The sequence below is a fragment of the Topomyia yanbarensis genome, chromosome 1 (genome assembly GCF_030247195.1).
Source record: "Topomyia yanbarensis strain Yona2022 chromosome 1, ASM3024719v1, whole genome shotgun sequence".
Taxonomy (NCBI): Eukaryota; Metazoa; Arthropoda; class Insecta; order Diptera; family Culicidae; genus Topomyia; species Topomyia yanbarensis.
In genome coordinates this window covers 179,185,417-179,201,475 of record NC_080670.1, presented here as the reverse complement: position 1 = coordinate 179,201,475, position 16,059 = coordinate 179,185,417, and the positions used below count along the sequence as shown (strand labels likewise).

At 36.8% G+C, this 16,059-nt stretch overlaps 1 protein-coding gene across 3 annotated transcripts in view; it reads left to right on the top strand.

Annotated features, from left to right (window-relative positions):
* Positions 1 to 16,059, top strand: part of LOC131683157 (mitochondrial cardiolipin hydrolase) — a 298,950-nt gene that overhangs the window by 200,020 nt on the left and 82,871 nt on the right. The gene's annotated exons all lie outside the window — the stretch shown is intronic.

Genomic DNA, 16,059 nt, shown 5'->3' with positions numbered 1-16,059 from the left:
GTTAATATACAAATGCTTGAGTCCTTCGCGATCATCCCCGGCATCTACACCCGCGATCTAGTAAACATGATGGCATCCCAGTGATAAAGTGAATGTCTCAGCTCCTATAAATTTTCAAAGGCGGTCTCAAGCGTGAACCTAAAAACTCCCGCACTCGCACGATCATGAATCGGTCACATCCGGATGTTTCTATTCTTGATATCAGCAGACTAGGTCCATGCCTTCAATTGGATCAATTAAAAAAAGAAAGCTCTCATGTCCACTGGACCCCACGTTACATGGCGACATGACCGAGGACTCTAGTGATATGGAAGATCTCACACTCTTTTAGCATCTTAGCAGTACACCAAAAAATAAAGTATTAGACTCGCGGTCCGTGCGCGATTATCCAAGAACACACGAATATGCGAAAGGCACACGGTTACAAAATAGAATTTATACACGCGAAGTTACATACACATTAGCACACGCGACATACAAACGCACACGCGATCGAACACTTTAAAGTACAAATGCTCGAGCTCTTCGCGATGATACACACGATCGCGAGTCCCTACGCCGGCACCTACCTGAACCGTACAATGAATATCACATTCAGAATCACGGCCCGCTACAATTGGCCTAAAGCAGTGTTTTAGTGGGCGACATTGCCTGTCTCGTCTGCAAATTGTATGTGTATGTGATTCTGACGGGGAGCCCTTCCGAGAACCTAGCTCTACAGCTCCAGTAGGACAACTCTCGAAAAAAAAACTTTATTTTTCTAAACTTTTGCGTTTCAAATTTGCATATCAAAAAATCATAAACTGAAACAATAGAAGTGAAAAATAAAATAGGAACTGGGTGGGTATAGTGTAGTTGGTAGACTTCCTTGTACGCTGCTCAAACAATTTCGTATACAAATTCCTATATTTTCTCAAAAAATAGACAAAAGTACGTGGAATGGAGGAAAGAGACTTTGATTTTAGTGCTGTCACTTTACGGTTTTGGTTGTTAAGCAAAATGGTTTCTTTCACCAGGTTCAATTTGTTGAATTTTATCAGTACTGAATACCTGATATGGTGGAACTGAATATTGATGACGGTTTCATATCGCGAACACTATGTTTTATACGAAACAGCCGGAAATCAATATGTCTAACGTCTGTACAATGTCATTGTGAAGATTTAATTTCTCTCTGGAGTGCTTTCGCCTTTTCTTAAAAAGAGGTCCAGCACTAGTATTTCACGGGAACCATCGGTTTAACTGCTACTGCCGGTACTGAGGGTTTCATTTACTACGTACCGAGGAATCGGTTCTCGGCAAAAAGGGTCTAGGTACTAGGAATCCTAATACAAACATTCGTATCCTGCACAATAATACGAACATGCAATCGTGATCATCACCACACAGGTTTTTACCCTATAAATAAGGGAATACCTTTCTTCTCTAGTTCTTATCTACAAGGTGGCTGATATGAAGCTCATATCTTTTTTACATTCAAATATATTTTATTCGTTCAAAGAAAAAATTGTAAGGTGCCAAATCTGGATGTAACTTCCTTGATCTGCAACCAAATTGTTTGTATGCCCAACTCTCTAATGCAGCTTCTTAAATAGTTTTCCGATAAAAAGTAATTATTATAATGCCAATGAAAACGATTACAGTCCGTCCATCGGCAGAAACTGCTGCCTTTATTTGTGCTTTATATTGCTTTCTTGTGACCAACCGAAGGTTCAATTTGTCGTAACTGAGTTCAGTTAGGCGAATACGATCTTTGTTAGAGTATACGAACTTTTTAATTTAGATATTTGAATGATCAGAAAACACGACTTCCAGAAATTGACCTTATTGGGGGTGGGCGTAGCGTAGTTGGTAAATCGATTGCCTTGTACGCAGCGCACCTGGGTTCGATTCCCGACCCCGCACATAGAAATTTTCATAAGAGATTTTTCTAACCCAAAGAGACGAATGACCTTAAGGTTAAAACCTCTATAATCGAAATAAAAAAAATGGCCTCGCACGGCCCAACGCAAAAAAATCTGCGCTCTATCTATTACGAATAACTTTTTTCATCTTACCAAGAATTGAGCACGTATACAGTAGTGTAGAACAAATTGTTCAACTTCAACTAGACGATTTCGTCCTAGCTTTCGGTTGGAACCCGAAAACATATAAGTCAGTCAATCACATAAGTACGTATAAATATTTTCTTCATTTTTCCTTCTTTTGAGCAATAATGTCGCGAGGAACTTAATGTTGCAGTCAGTAGCAACATTTTAGTCGCTTTTCATGATTTATTATGTATTATTTCCAAAAACCGAAGCCAGCGGTGTGCATATTCGGCGCACATTAATACTGTGATCAGACTGCACATTACGAGAAACCATGCACAGGAACCGTCAAGAACATCTCATCTATGACCTTCCAGTACGGGATTATTAGGGTAGTCTAGGATCGCCGGACGAGATTTGGTCAAAAGCTCCATGTCAATGTAAGGTAGAATTCAGTGGATTTGTGCGCGAGTAGGTTTGCGGTCGTACCACGGCATCAAACATTCCAACAAGACGCTGACTTGTTGGTACCGAAAACCGTGAAAGAAAGTAATAAATACCAGCAAGTTCTGACAAATCCCTGGTCAAAAATTTTACTTCACTAAACAGTGTACATAAATTGGGCATCAGTTGATGATTTGGCAAGGCAGCTGAGGTTATGGTAGAAACACTAACATTTTCATCATTGGAGTTACTACATCCTTTCAAAGTGTAGTATTTCCAAACGCAAATTTGGCCATTAATTTAATGACATAGAGTTTTCGTGAAGTTCCGGCTGTCAGTTGCCATTTCATTCAGGATGTAGAATAATATCGAAATTATTCTAAATTCAATCAATTTTCTCATCAATTTGTTCAGATTTTCGGCTCATCGAATTTTTTTTGGACTAATATCAAGTGCAAATTGCAACTTTCCGTTTGATTTACAGAAGTGGCGGAAAAGTTAGCCGATAAGGTGCAAGAAATGAAGGCAGATATTCATCTGTAAACATGACGAATATTGAAGAATTGACCGATTTTGTGTGGCCAAAACCAAAACCAAAGGTGCAGAAAATTTGGGTGAGAACTATATTTTCTCCACCAAGGAGGAAATTGTTTTAAGCCACATATGCGCGTAAGGGGGAACAAAACCTGTAACAAAATTAGTTATTGGAGAGGCGTTTCGAGTTCCTCTCATCAGAATCCATTTACTGGTACTACTGGTAATGAGGGCTTCAGTATCGAGGTATCGGTTCTCGGCAAAAAGTGTCGGTAGTGTACTAGGAACCCTAATACAAACGCTCGTTCCCTGCGCGATAATACGAACATGCAATCGTGATCATCATCACAGAGCCGCCTATATAAAGCACCTAAGAAATTCAGCCAAAATTTTGTTTGGTTAAAAACACAAGCCAGCAATTTCTCTTCTGCACCCGTCCTGTGATGCTTGCTGTTCGCACGAGCTGTACACCCAAATTATAACGTGCCTACAAGAGAAAGCTTTGATTCTAGATGGTTTGAATTTTTCTATCCGCACTTTCAAAATTTTTTGTATATTGCACAGTTTATTGTTCTAGAAGAGATTTTTAGAATGCTAGTTTTGGAACATCTGCAAATCACGTGCAAGATTATAATTTTTTGACTAATTTCGAGATTTTGTTCTTTGAAACATGCTCTGAAATTTGTAATTCGGATTTGACTGTAGAAATATTACTGTCTAGGGGAAGTAAACGAATGTCGATTTTGAAGCAAGTTGTGTCATCCATTGCGATGCAAGTCAATTTGGAGTCTGCTAGGTGTAAAATTTCCAGACACGAGTTTTTCTGTTAACATTTCGGTTTGTTGTCTTCTGCACCTTGTAAACATGAGTCCAACGTGTGGACAAAACTGACAGGTATTACAAAAATAAATTCATGCCAAAAAACAGTTAAAATAATCTGTTGTCTCACCTGGCCCGGAAAACTTAGCGTCAACCTTGATACTCGGACCGTACTCACATACAGTCAAGAGAGATGGCAAACCCATGAATGTGGAATCGATTAATCCAGTTCATGCTTCCTTGATCGATCGTTAGCTTAGTGATAAAAGCAAATTGTAAGTGTCGGGACTATCTGCGAGCAACGGGGCAAACATACGTAAAATGTGTGAAAGTTTTATACGCTGATATTAGTTTTTGCATTCGAAGAACTTGCTTGCGTCAATTCGAACTATCCGCAATCCTCCAGATTTGGTTAGGTTACAACAAAGGAGTACCATTGATTAGGTTAACGAAGGTATCTGGTTGGGATTCTTCGGAAATATGCCTTTTTCGCGGAGCTGGCGGCAAGGCTCAAATATTTACTGATTGAAGGTGCGACTACGTTAGTAGCGGGAAGTTCGACAGCTACTTGCATCTTACGGGAAAGGAATTCCGGACGCATGACGCAAGCACACTGCTAAGCTATTTGACGGACTTTTGTTAGGCAAATAAGTATAATTAGTTTTACATTGGCCTATTTTGCTTTATGATATAATTAGTTATGAAATTTGTGTTTCAACTTCGTCTCATCCTACACTAAATTAGAGCTAGCGGTGCACAGCGGTTTTTTGCCAAAATTGTACGATTTATAATTTATGTCTAATTCGTTAAATTTAGATCAATGACGTGTTCGGAGGAATTTGTAGTAAGTTCTTTCATGTGGTATTGTGATTTAAATGATTAATCATCCTAAAAGTGAGATATGTTTACCATGCTGCCAGCAACATTCCTCTACGCTTACCCATTGGATGCCATCCTATCATTACGGCTGCTACAATTAACTTAGCATGCACTAAGCTGAAGCCATTTAATGAAGGCTGGACCAGATAGTATTCCCTCTGACGTGCTGAAAAACTGAGCTTATAGTGTTTTGGTTCCCTTATCAATGCTGTTCAATATCTCTCTTAATTCAGGAACTTTTCCGGAGTTAAGGAAAAAATCTTATGCTCCTTTATGCACAGTATCTAAACTATTTGCAAAAATTGTTTTGGATTTCATCACCCATAACTGCTCCGATTACTTATCCGAGACCCAGCAAGGTTTTGTGCCCAAACGATCAACTTCTACTAAGTTAATATCCTACATATCCTTGATCATCCATTCCTTGCAAACAAGACTACAAGTAGACGCCGTACACAGTGACTTTTCGGCAGCAACTGTATATCAACCACCAGATAACAGTTTGTGAACTAGACAGGCTTGGATTCGGCGGCCCTTTTTTGAACTGGCTTTACTCTGCACGACCGCTCCATTTGCTGTCAGCTCTGAGATTCCTCAAGGCAGTCATCTTGGACCTTTCATATTCTTGCTCTGCCGTAACGACTTAAATCTCTCGGTAAAATGTATGAAACTATCATTTGCCAACGACTTTAAACTATTTCACCTCAATGAAACATCCACCGATGCTGAATTCTTACAGTCTCAATTGGATATTCAGTCATACAAACATACAATGATCAAATTCGACTACAATATATCTAAGAGTGTTCTTCGACGTGAATCGTCCGTGAAGGAGTTGGGAGTTCCGCTACATTAAAAACAGAATTTTAAAGAACACATAGAATGCGCCATTTCCAAAGCTTACAAACTTTCAGGATATATTTTTCGTGTTACAAAAGAATTCGTTGATGTGCACTGCTTTAAGGCGTTATATAGTACTTTGGTACGTTCTACGCTTAAATATGCAGCTGGGGATCTTATTGCCAAAACGACATTCAATTCATCGAAGCTGTCCAATATCCAACGTAAATTCGTCGTACCCTGATCGCTGCAGGGGTTCATCGATCTCGATCTCCTATCAGTTCGTCGGGATGTTTCAAAAGCAACTTTTATTGCCAATCTACTGCAATCACGAATCGACTACAGTTATTGGATTTCGACATCCGTCGTCATTGACTTCTATCACATACATTCGTTCGTATTCCTATTGCCAGAGCCAATTATGGCCATAGTGAGCAATTCGCTAATATGTGTCGTTTAATCAACCGATGTTCCCACGCCTTTGACTTTCATCTTTCCCGTAGCCTCACCAAGCGATTGTTTGTTAATTCCTTGTCAAGTTAGCGTTTGTTAGTGTCAGTTGTAGAAATATGCTGTGTATTGTATCATTTGGATGCTTGTAATCTGTTGCTACAAAAGATGAGGAGGTTTTATACCTGCTGGAGAGAGGGTTTGAATGAAAATTAGGTGCAGCTGGCTTTTCTTTGCTCCAAATAAAACAACAACGAAAATTTCTTGCGAGCCCAAAAATTTATATTATGTCTTCGGCAAAGTTGTAGAGCAAAATTTTGCCAACAACTTTGCTGAAGACACAAAGTCCTCATTATTAATATCTTCAATATTTTATTGCTTGTTGTTTCTGGACAACGCCTTAAAGGTCAATTTATTAACACAACTTTCTGACACCCGTCGGTATGTTTCGTAAAATGGTTTGAATATTTTTTGTAGACGAAATGAGCCAACGTCTTGGGCAAAGTTTTGTAGAATATCTTTGCTAAATTAAAACAAGAAATTCTTTTGATACTTAAAAGGTATTAGCACGTAATATTAAGATATCTTTTCAAGTATTATTATTGATATCAAAAATATGTTATTAATATCGACGGCGCCGGTGGTTGAGTGGTAAGCGTGACCGCCACTCATTCCAGTTGGTCTGGGTTCAATCCCAGCCGAGGTCGTTGAGATTTTTCTGAGGTGAAAAATCTGTGGTCACGTCTTCCTTCGGAAGAGAAGTAAAGCCGTTGGTCCCGGTCCATGAGTTGATGGATCGATATCTCGTCCAGATAGTCACTTCTCTGGCGTCGGTAAAGAAGAAGTTGATCCAATTTCTATACTTACTAACAAATATCCTCCTCCCGTGATACTTGTGGAGTGCGCAGTAGTATATACGGCCTCTAGCAAAAGCAAGTATCGGACTAACAATTCCTTCCCTTTCCTTCCGCGATCTACGTTCGGTCCTGGCCAGCGCCGGTATCGATCAATAAACACTTTAGGATTACCAGGAGTTGCACATTGAAAGATGTTTCGCTACTCCCAAGCATAATGATCTACTGATTCCCTGCGCAACTTCAGCTGGTCCAGATCGATAACGAAGTAGCAGCCAGGGGTGGTCGCACAAGCTCAAGCTCAAAAATATGTTATTAATATATTACAAAGTTAAAAATTTAACTTACAAATTGTTTTAAAAAAATGCGCCATATTTTAAAACTTGTAGTATCTACAAAGAAGATATATTTATAATTATCTGGTATAAAACTTTGTCGTAGACATGATATTGCTATCTCGTTCCATTAAAAAGTTATAAACAGCGCCGCCCTAGCAACTGAATTCCGAAGTAATATGAAATATATGACGCTGGGCATCTCCAGGATTACCAACACCTCCCGCCACCCCGAGTTACGAGAATTCTCATGAATTGAAAAGTAGTACATGTAACATGTAATGATATTATTTTTTCTAGACAATATGAGTCAATGGACTACCAATATTTTTTTTATTTTGTTTATAAAGGTTATGGACTATATGGTCATTCGCCTTTTTTCGGGTTAAAAAAATCTCTTTAGAAAAATCCCTAACCCTATGTGCTGGGTTGGTAATCAAACCCAGCTGAGCTGCATACAAGGAAATCGATTTACCAACTACGCTATGCCCTCTCAGATTCGAATGAAACTTTCTGTACATGAAGACTTTGTCACAAAAAGCCACTTTGCATATTTTGTTTTTCCAAAAATGATCTAGCCTGTCTTTTGAAAAGGGCCAAACTTTTTTTCGCAATTTTTTTCAAATGGCTATAGTCTAAAAATGACAAATCCTACAAAAAATGTTGTAGGAGTGGTTTTCACAACATTAGTCAAATTTTTGAATAAAAATATTGAAAAAATTCTTCATTGACTCCTACAATGAAAAAAATCGATTTTAAAAATTTAAAGTCGATTTACAAAAACCCCATTTTCGATTTGGATGAAATTTTGTTACAAGATAGATAATTATGTTCCCTACCTACCGTCAAAAATTCAAGTTGGGCACTCTCGAGGAAAAAAAGTTATTTGAAACAAACTTTTCCTTGACCAAACTGAATTTTTTTTCTTCAGTGTATTTTTATCGAAAACTAAACCAATGAAAGCCATAATCATCTCAGAATCCAATAAAACTCAGTTTGTGAGAAGATATTGTCTAATTTAGCAACTAAGCATATTTTTATTAAGGGGTTCACTACTTTTTCATTTTTCATGAAATCGAATTTTTTATTACTTTATCTGAAAGTACAACTCCTTGCGAATGGTTTCCCAATTTTTTATAAAGATCCAAGAAATAGATCGAAATTTACAGCGCTTCCAAGCGCGCTTCGTCTTCTAAGAGCAGTGGTAATTTGAAATTTTAAACTCGATTTTCTCGAAATGTCGTTTTACTAAAAATGGATTTTCCGTGATCACGATTACCGAAAAACTACTCAATCAATTTTCTTAATTTTTTTCAATTAATCGTAATTAATGCCTTGATTATTCATAAATTTTTGTGTCATGGATAAGAATTTTTTAATACAATTTTTAGAGCTTAAAACAGCGATTTTTTTACTGAAAACGTTCTCGAATGCAGGAAAAAATATTATTTATTCAACTAATCGTTAAGGTACTAATACATATACTAATAATTTTTTTTTGAGTTTTGGGTTTTTAGATGATCTATTGGTCTCCAATCGTGATCACCGCAAACCACTCAAATAAAAAAGGGGGGGAAATCCATAACTCCGCCAATTATCAATTTATTTTTATAAACTTATGCTTGTTCATTTTACTGAAAAATGTACTACCAAAATATTATAAGTTTGATGTAATGAAATCATTGCTTTATTTCTTTACTTAAATTCAAATTTTCTTGACATATTTTTATCACTGAAAGGTATGTAACACCTTAATCTAGAATTCCATTTAAAAGAGTTTATGTCGTTAAACAAATATTCCATTCAGGGTTGCCAAAAATACAGAATAATCTGTATTTATACAGATTTTTCAGCCATTTTCAGACCAAGAATCTGTATGTACAGATATACAGATTTTTGATAAATGATGTCTACTGTTTTTAGAAATACTTTTTTCAGTTTTAGTAATACTTCCTCTCTGTCTCTCTCAGCTTAGCCCTCTATATTAAAATATATCTTCACTTTGGAGAAGGTTTGTAATACACTCAGGTTAGCACCCAGCAAACGCCTGGCTGAAGTCTACTTCCAGAAACGTTAACGGCCATTTCTTCACTTGAATGAAATGGTCACCAGCAACCTGAAAACTGGTTTTCATCCAGTGAAGAAATTAGCCGTAATTGTAATGCTCTGTGGCTTTGGTAATTCTCAGAATTCGACAGCTGCATTGGTCGACTTAATGTATATAACATTATATATCAACAAAAGTCATTAAATGAAGAAGAAAATTATTTTTCCATTGTGCACATCGATAAAGTTCAAGTTTCTGGATGTAAAATATCAGACCGACTCGTAGTGTTTTTTATGAAAATGTAAACAGGTCCTTGCTTGATTGATTTAAGCCACAAGAATTAATATCTTCGATAGATTATCCAGCAAAAGGTTAAACGACTCAACTGATTCGATACAGATATCGACACAGATTTTTCGAAGAGTAAATACAGATGAAAAGATTTTTTAGGACAAAAATACAGATTTAATTTTGGCAACCCTGACAGGGTCGTTTTCCATGGGATGCTGCAGCAAAATGCCATTCTGCGCTTAAGGTTGGAGAGAAAATCGGCAAAAATCAAAAACGAAAAAAGCAGTTTTTTTCCACACCGAGTGTTAGATCTTCATAAAAATCAATCAGCAGTACTGTAACAACATTTTACACGCGAAGTTACATACACGTTAGCACACGCGACATACAAACGCACACGCGATCGAACACGTTAACGTACAAATGCTCGAGCTCTTCGCGATGGTACACGCGACCGCGAGTCCCTACGCCCGCACATACCTGAACCGTACAATGAATATCACATTCAGAATCACGGCCCGCTACAATTGGCCTAATGCAGTGTTTTAGTGGGCGACATTTCCTGTCTCATGTGCAAATTGTAGTATGTGATTCTGACGGGGAGCCCTTCCGAGAACCTAGCTCTACAGCTCCAGTAGGACAACTCTCAAAAAAAATGTCTTCACGTACAGAAAGTTTCATTAAAATCTGAGAGGGTGCTGCCAACATTTGTTCGAGTTGGCGCGAAATTCGTCTGCTAGTAAATTCCATTGGAAACGAAGTTCTGGTTTCTGTATTACGGGTTGAAGTATGTGATCATGGGAATTTCGCATGAAAGCCGTTTTAATCATTTTGTCTAAATGATGCAAAACTAATTGAAATGAATTTTAAATAGCTTGAAATTGTTGGTTCTGATTACTAATTGCAAATCAAAGTCTCTGTGACCAGTTTGAGAAAGGAAGATCCGAAGAAATAGTCAAGTTCCGAAATTAGAGTCACACCTGTTTCTCATATATTGCTGAGTGGATTCCAACAATTTTAGTCTTAAATGAATGGTATAGTATTCACATTAGGGTGACAATAAAACAACCATTTTCGAAATCACTAATCTACATCCCCTAGCGTCGTTCCAAATCACGAAAAAATGACACTGTCCAAATTTGAGCGAAATAGGTTAACCCTAACCCTTCCCCCAAAGAGTTTAAAGTTTGTATGGGATTTTTGGCCAAAATGTATGGGGAAACACTCGCAGTTCACAAAATCGCCGCTAGAGGTCGCTGTAAACTTCCGATCACTGACCTAGGAAGGAGTTAAGCTTTTGAAGATATGCTGAACAAGTTTGTCGAAGACTGCAAGACAATCCAACCAACCGTTAAAGAGTTATTAACGTTTAAAGTTGGATACTGCTGCTTAACATTCGCAAAGGGCGTACTCCGCTTATCTCATGTATGTGAACCACGAGTGAAGGTGGGACAAAGTTAGGAAAAACTCATATATCTCTGAAACGATGAGAGATAGAAAGTTATGATGTTTCACAAAGTTGTAGAGGAATAAAAGGACTTTTTGTTTTCACTAGAAAGTTTCAGGATTTCTCCGCAGGGTGGCGGTAATGAGCCAAGCAATTTAAAGGGAATACTCCTATCTGTACAACGGTAAGAGATGGAGCATTTGGATGTTCTACAAAGTTGTAGAGCAGCAAAAAAATATTTTCTTTTCTTATTTGAAAAATGCAGAATTCTATCACATGGTGGCGCCAGTGATCAAAATTAATTCAAGGTAATACTCCTATCCATACAATGGTAAGAGCTAGTGCAATCTGATGTTCTGCGAAGTTATACAGTATTTCAAAGGCTTTCGTGTCTCGTTGTAAAAATAGAATTTAGGCCGCTTAGTGGTGCAAACAGCATAGAGTATGAATATATTTTAATACACCTTTTGAATGCTTTCTAATTTTTTCGAATTTTTACTCCTATTTCTTGTGCAGAGATTCTTTTATTATACATAACATGTTACAAAGTTTTCTTAAGATTATCATGCTATGATAAAACCTATATTCTTAAATTTTTTCGTAATCCCATTTATATTTCTCCTGTTGCATTCATTTAATTTAATTTTTTTAACTAACTGTTGACTAACTTTAAGAGCGCTCTTGTCTCAGAGATGTCGTGTATAGTGCCGCGCGTCAGTACTCGTTTATTACCTCTCGCATAAGAAGCGTACACAATGCGCTGTGAATCCAGTTAGACTGGCATTGGTTGCACGATTACAGGGCTGATAATTTGGTGATAGGTGAGAACTACTAGGGTCATTCGAATGCCAATTAGTGACTTTTTCATCAAATCTGGCCTCACTTATAACTTAGAAACAGGCTGCTCGAAATATATTCTGTTTTCCTAAGCGGACTACAGGGCTTAAGTACTATATTGTGCTAGAATCTTGCCAGCCTGGGATAAATACCTAAGTAGGCTACAATCCAATTCGCGCTGTGCTTCTATTATATTCAGCATGGGGGATTTTGCAAATAAGCAAAGCGTGCATGCCAATTGCGCTACCTGCCCACCAGATCACCACATCACCAGATATTTGAATTTTGCTTTTGCAGATCTTCTAGAATGGGTGGGTATTTTATGCGGTTCATCGCGCATGTTGCTCGCTATCGCCGGAGGAATATAATGTATGTTGTTGTCGTCGGTGCTCGTTGGTCGCCTCAAGGCGTGCCATGTGCTGCGAACCCAATTCAAATGATATTGGTTATACGAGTACAGGACTGATATTTTGATAGTAGGCAAAGGATACTACGCCCATTTGAAGACCCGATGGTCAAGTTTTCGTCGTATCTGATACCACACAAAACTTCCAAACTGAACAATTCAAATCAATACTTTGGAATTGTAGTCCATGTGAGGTCATAGAAATAAGGATTAGCATTCCACAGTGGTCCAGAATGTAAATTTAGCAGGAATTTTTCTAAATCTAAACAACTTAGCCTTAATAAGTCTTTGGAGAACTTTTCGTAGTTTGTGGGTTTCTTCTTTTCGTTAAAAAAAAAACAGATAGGGTAATTGTACCAAGATCAAAAAAATAACTTTTTAATTATTCCAGCTAGAGCCAAATAACCTTCAACGAAGTTGTAGAACGACAAATCTTGGAAAAGTTTGCTGAAGACATGTGAGTTCTACCTATCATACTTTTAATTTTACAACTTATACTTTTATTTTAAAATTGAAGGTTAGGGTGTTTCTTAGTGTTTATCAGAAAAACTGTTTTAGTCAAATAACTTTTGCGGTATTGATTTAAAAGTGAAGTAGTCTACAGACAGCTTTAAGATTGTTTTAAGGAAAATAACTTGTTTCAGGGCAACTATTATATCTAACTATTTTTGCTAATGAGTTATGAGCACTTTTTCGCCAACAATAACAATATCACTCATTGGGGCAAACAAATAATAATTCTTTTTCAAGTATAACTAAGGTCATTACTAGAGTTATAATTGAGCAAAAAATAACGAATACGTTATTTTCTAAAAGTTCATAAAGTTGATTACAAAAATTCTATTTTTGATATTATAAGTTCTTATATCTTTTGAATAATAGAACCTAGCGTTTTATTGTGGGTGGTTCTAATTTTTTAAAAACTTAAAATTAACTTTTAAATGATTCGAGATAGAGCTTCGTAGAAAATAAAATTTTTAAAAACTTGGTCGAAGACACTGGAACTCTATTTCGTGTATTTTCCATTTTACAAGAAATTTACAAAAAAAAGTAGGATGTTTCTTAACAAATTGTTTTCTTTATATAACTTTTGCAGTTTTAATTTTTCATAAGGATCACGTAAGAAAAACTTTCAGATATTTTGAAGGAGAGCATTTTGTCTCAATGTACCGAACCTCTAGCATCTCTCGTTAGAAAGTTATTTATACTTTTTACTAAAAATAAACTCTTTAATGAGTAAATATTGCAAGACGTAAAAATATTGTATTTGCCATTTTTTGCGATCTATACTACAAAGCATGCTATATCATATGACAACAACAGTATTTAATGTTAAGTGTCCTAATCGAAGATAATGCTATATGAAAAAGTTATATTTTTTATAAAAAAAGTATGAGAACCTTTCAAACGAAAATTTTTTGGTAGTTGGAGTTTTAAAGAAAATTATGCCCCTTACCATAGGGTACTTTAGTGTAAAATGAAAACTTTTTATAGAAATAAAACCGTTTTTAAGGAACACCTTACAGCTTACATTTGGATTTGTCGGGCAATGGAAAGTATAGAAGCTAGAGCTTGCGTGTCTTCAGCAAATTTGGCTAAAATGTGTTGTTCTACAACTTCATCGGTAATAGTCAAGCTCTATCTCAAACCGTTCAAAAGTTTCATTTTAAATATTGCTAAAGTTAGAACCACCCTAGCTTCTGCTTCAAGCAAAATAAAGGGCTTGTAAAGTACAACAACTTTGCCAAATATATTGTAAGGCTAAATCATTTAATTTTAGCAAAAAGATAAAATTCCTGCTAAATTTACATTCTGGAGCCCTGCCCATTCCAAAGTACTAAGTAACTCAACAGTGACATTATTTCTAGGACCCCAAAGTAAGCCAATAAAAGTGTACTTTTTCGAAAATTGTGCCGCGGCGGAACCCATTATGCTATGAAGTGCTGTTCCGTTTTTGTCGTGGCTAACGACTTATCATTCAATATACGGGCCCTTTTCAAAATTTCTGGATGAAAGTCGTGTAAGGTTTGGAACGCTTATATCTTTTCATATCATACTGCATGGAATTAATCAATTTTCGGAATTTGTCGAAAATAAGTTCAACAATGTTGTATAAAATTTTGAGGTATGTATGACATGCATTAATAACGAAAACCTGTTTTGAAAATCTTTCGAAAAAAACTAATTGGAAATGGAGAAAAGTTTCAGCTCATCTCGGTCAGAGCCTTCAATATGATGCACCAACCGGACACTGAAATAATGAGAAATTTTAAATGTAGGCCCGCTACAGTTTTATTTCAATTTTTTGTGTAGAGCTGTTTAGAGCGTACAGGGTTCTCCAAGGGCTGTACAATACCGGGAAAAAATATTTGTGAGCTGTACACGGCTGGTGGATGAATCAATTTGTGTCGTTACCTACTACTAGCAGAGGAAATTATTTTCATTTCTGATAGTTAGAGAGTAGCATGCACGACGAAAACCCGGATATTAAACACCCGCCCGTAACCAGTTCGTGATTCTTTACTGCTAACTTCATGCACCGAGCCGAAAAAAACAGATTTTACAACACCCAACTAAAACCAGTTCGTGATTGGTTACCGCTAATTTCGTGCACCGAACCACACATCTTGAACAAAATAATTGTAATTTTAGTCGGTTTCTATTAGTCGACCTAGTTGAATAACCGGAGACTACATTTCAACATTTTTCCTGCATTCGTGAACGTTTTTCCTAATAAATCGCTGTTTTAGGCTTTTAAAATTGTATTAAAAAATTCTCATCTACAAAACAAACATAAAAAAGGAATTGTTAAGGTATGAGACAAATGAATTACGATCAATTTAAAAAAAAATAAAGATTATCGGTTGAGTGGTATTTCAGGAATCGTGATCACGGGAAAACCATTTTTTTTAAATCGGTATTTCGAGATAATCGAGTTTAAAATTACCACTGCGCTTGGTAGGCGAAGCATGCTTGGAAGCGCTGTAACTTTCGATCTATTTCTCGGATCTCTATAAAATTTGGAAAAAATATTCTCAAGGAGTTGTACTTTCAAATAAAGTAATAAAACATTCGATTTTTTGAAAAATAAAAAAAGGTATGTAACCCCTTAAGCTTCATACACACAGTATATATGCGTCCGTATTCCAATTTCAATAACGAGACACGAAAGCCTTTGAAATACTGTATAACTTCGCAGAACATCAGATTGCACTAGCTCTTACCATTGTATGGATAGGAGTATTACCTTGAATTAATTTTGATCACTGGCGCCACCATGTGATAGAATTCTGCATTTTTCAAATAAGAAAAGAAAATATTTTTTGCTGCTCTACAACTTTGTAGAACATCCAAATGCTCCATCTCTTACCGTTGTACAGATAGGAGTATTCCCTTTAAATTGCTTGGCTCATTACCGCCACCCTGCGGAGAAATCCTGAAACTTTCTAGTGAAAACAAAAAGTCCTTTTATTCCTCTACAACTTTGTGAAACATCATAACTTTCTATCTCTCATCGTTTCAGAGATATATGAGTTTTTCCTAACTTTGTCCCACCTTCACTCGTGGTTCACATACATGAGATAAGCGGAGTACGCCCTTTACGAATGTTAAGCAGCAGTATCCAACTTTAAACGTTAATAACTCTTTAACGGTTGGTTGGATTGTCTTGCAGTCTTCGACAAACTTGTTCAGCATATCTTCAAAAGCTTAACTCCTTCCTAGGTCAGTGATCGGAAGTTTACAGCGACCTCTAGCGGCGATTTTGTGAACTGCGAGTGTTTCCCCATACATTTTGGCCAAGAATCCCATACAAACTTTAAACTCTTTGGGGGAGGGATTAGCGTT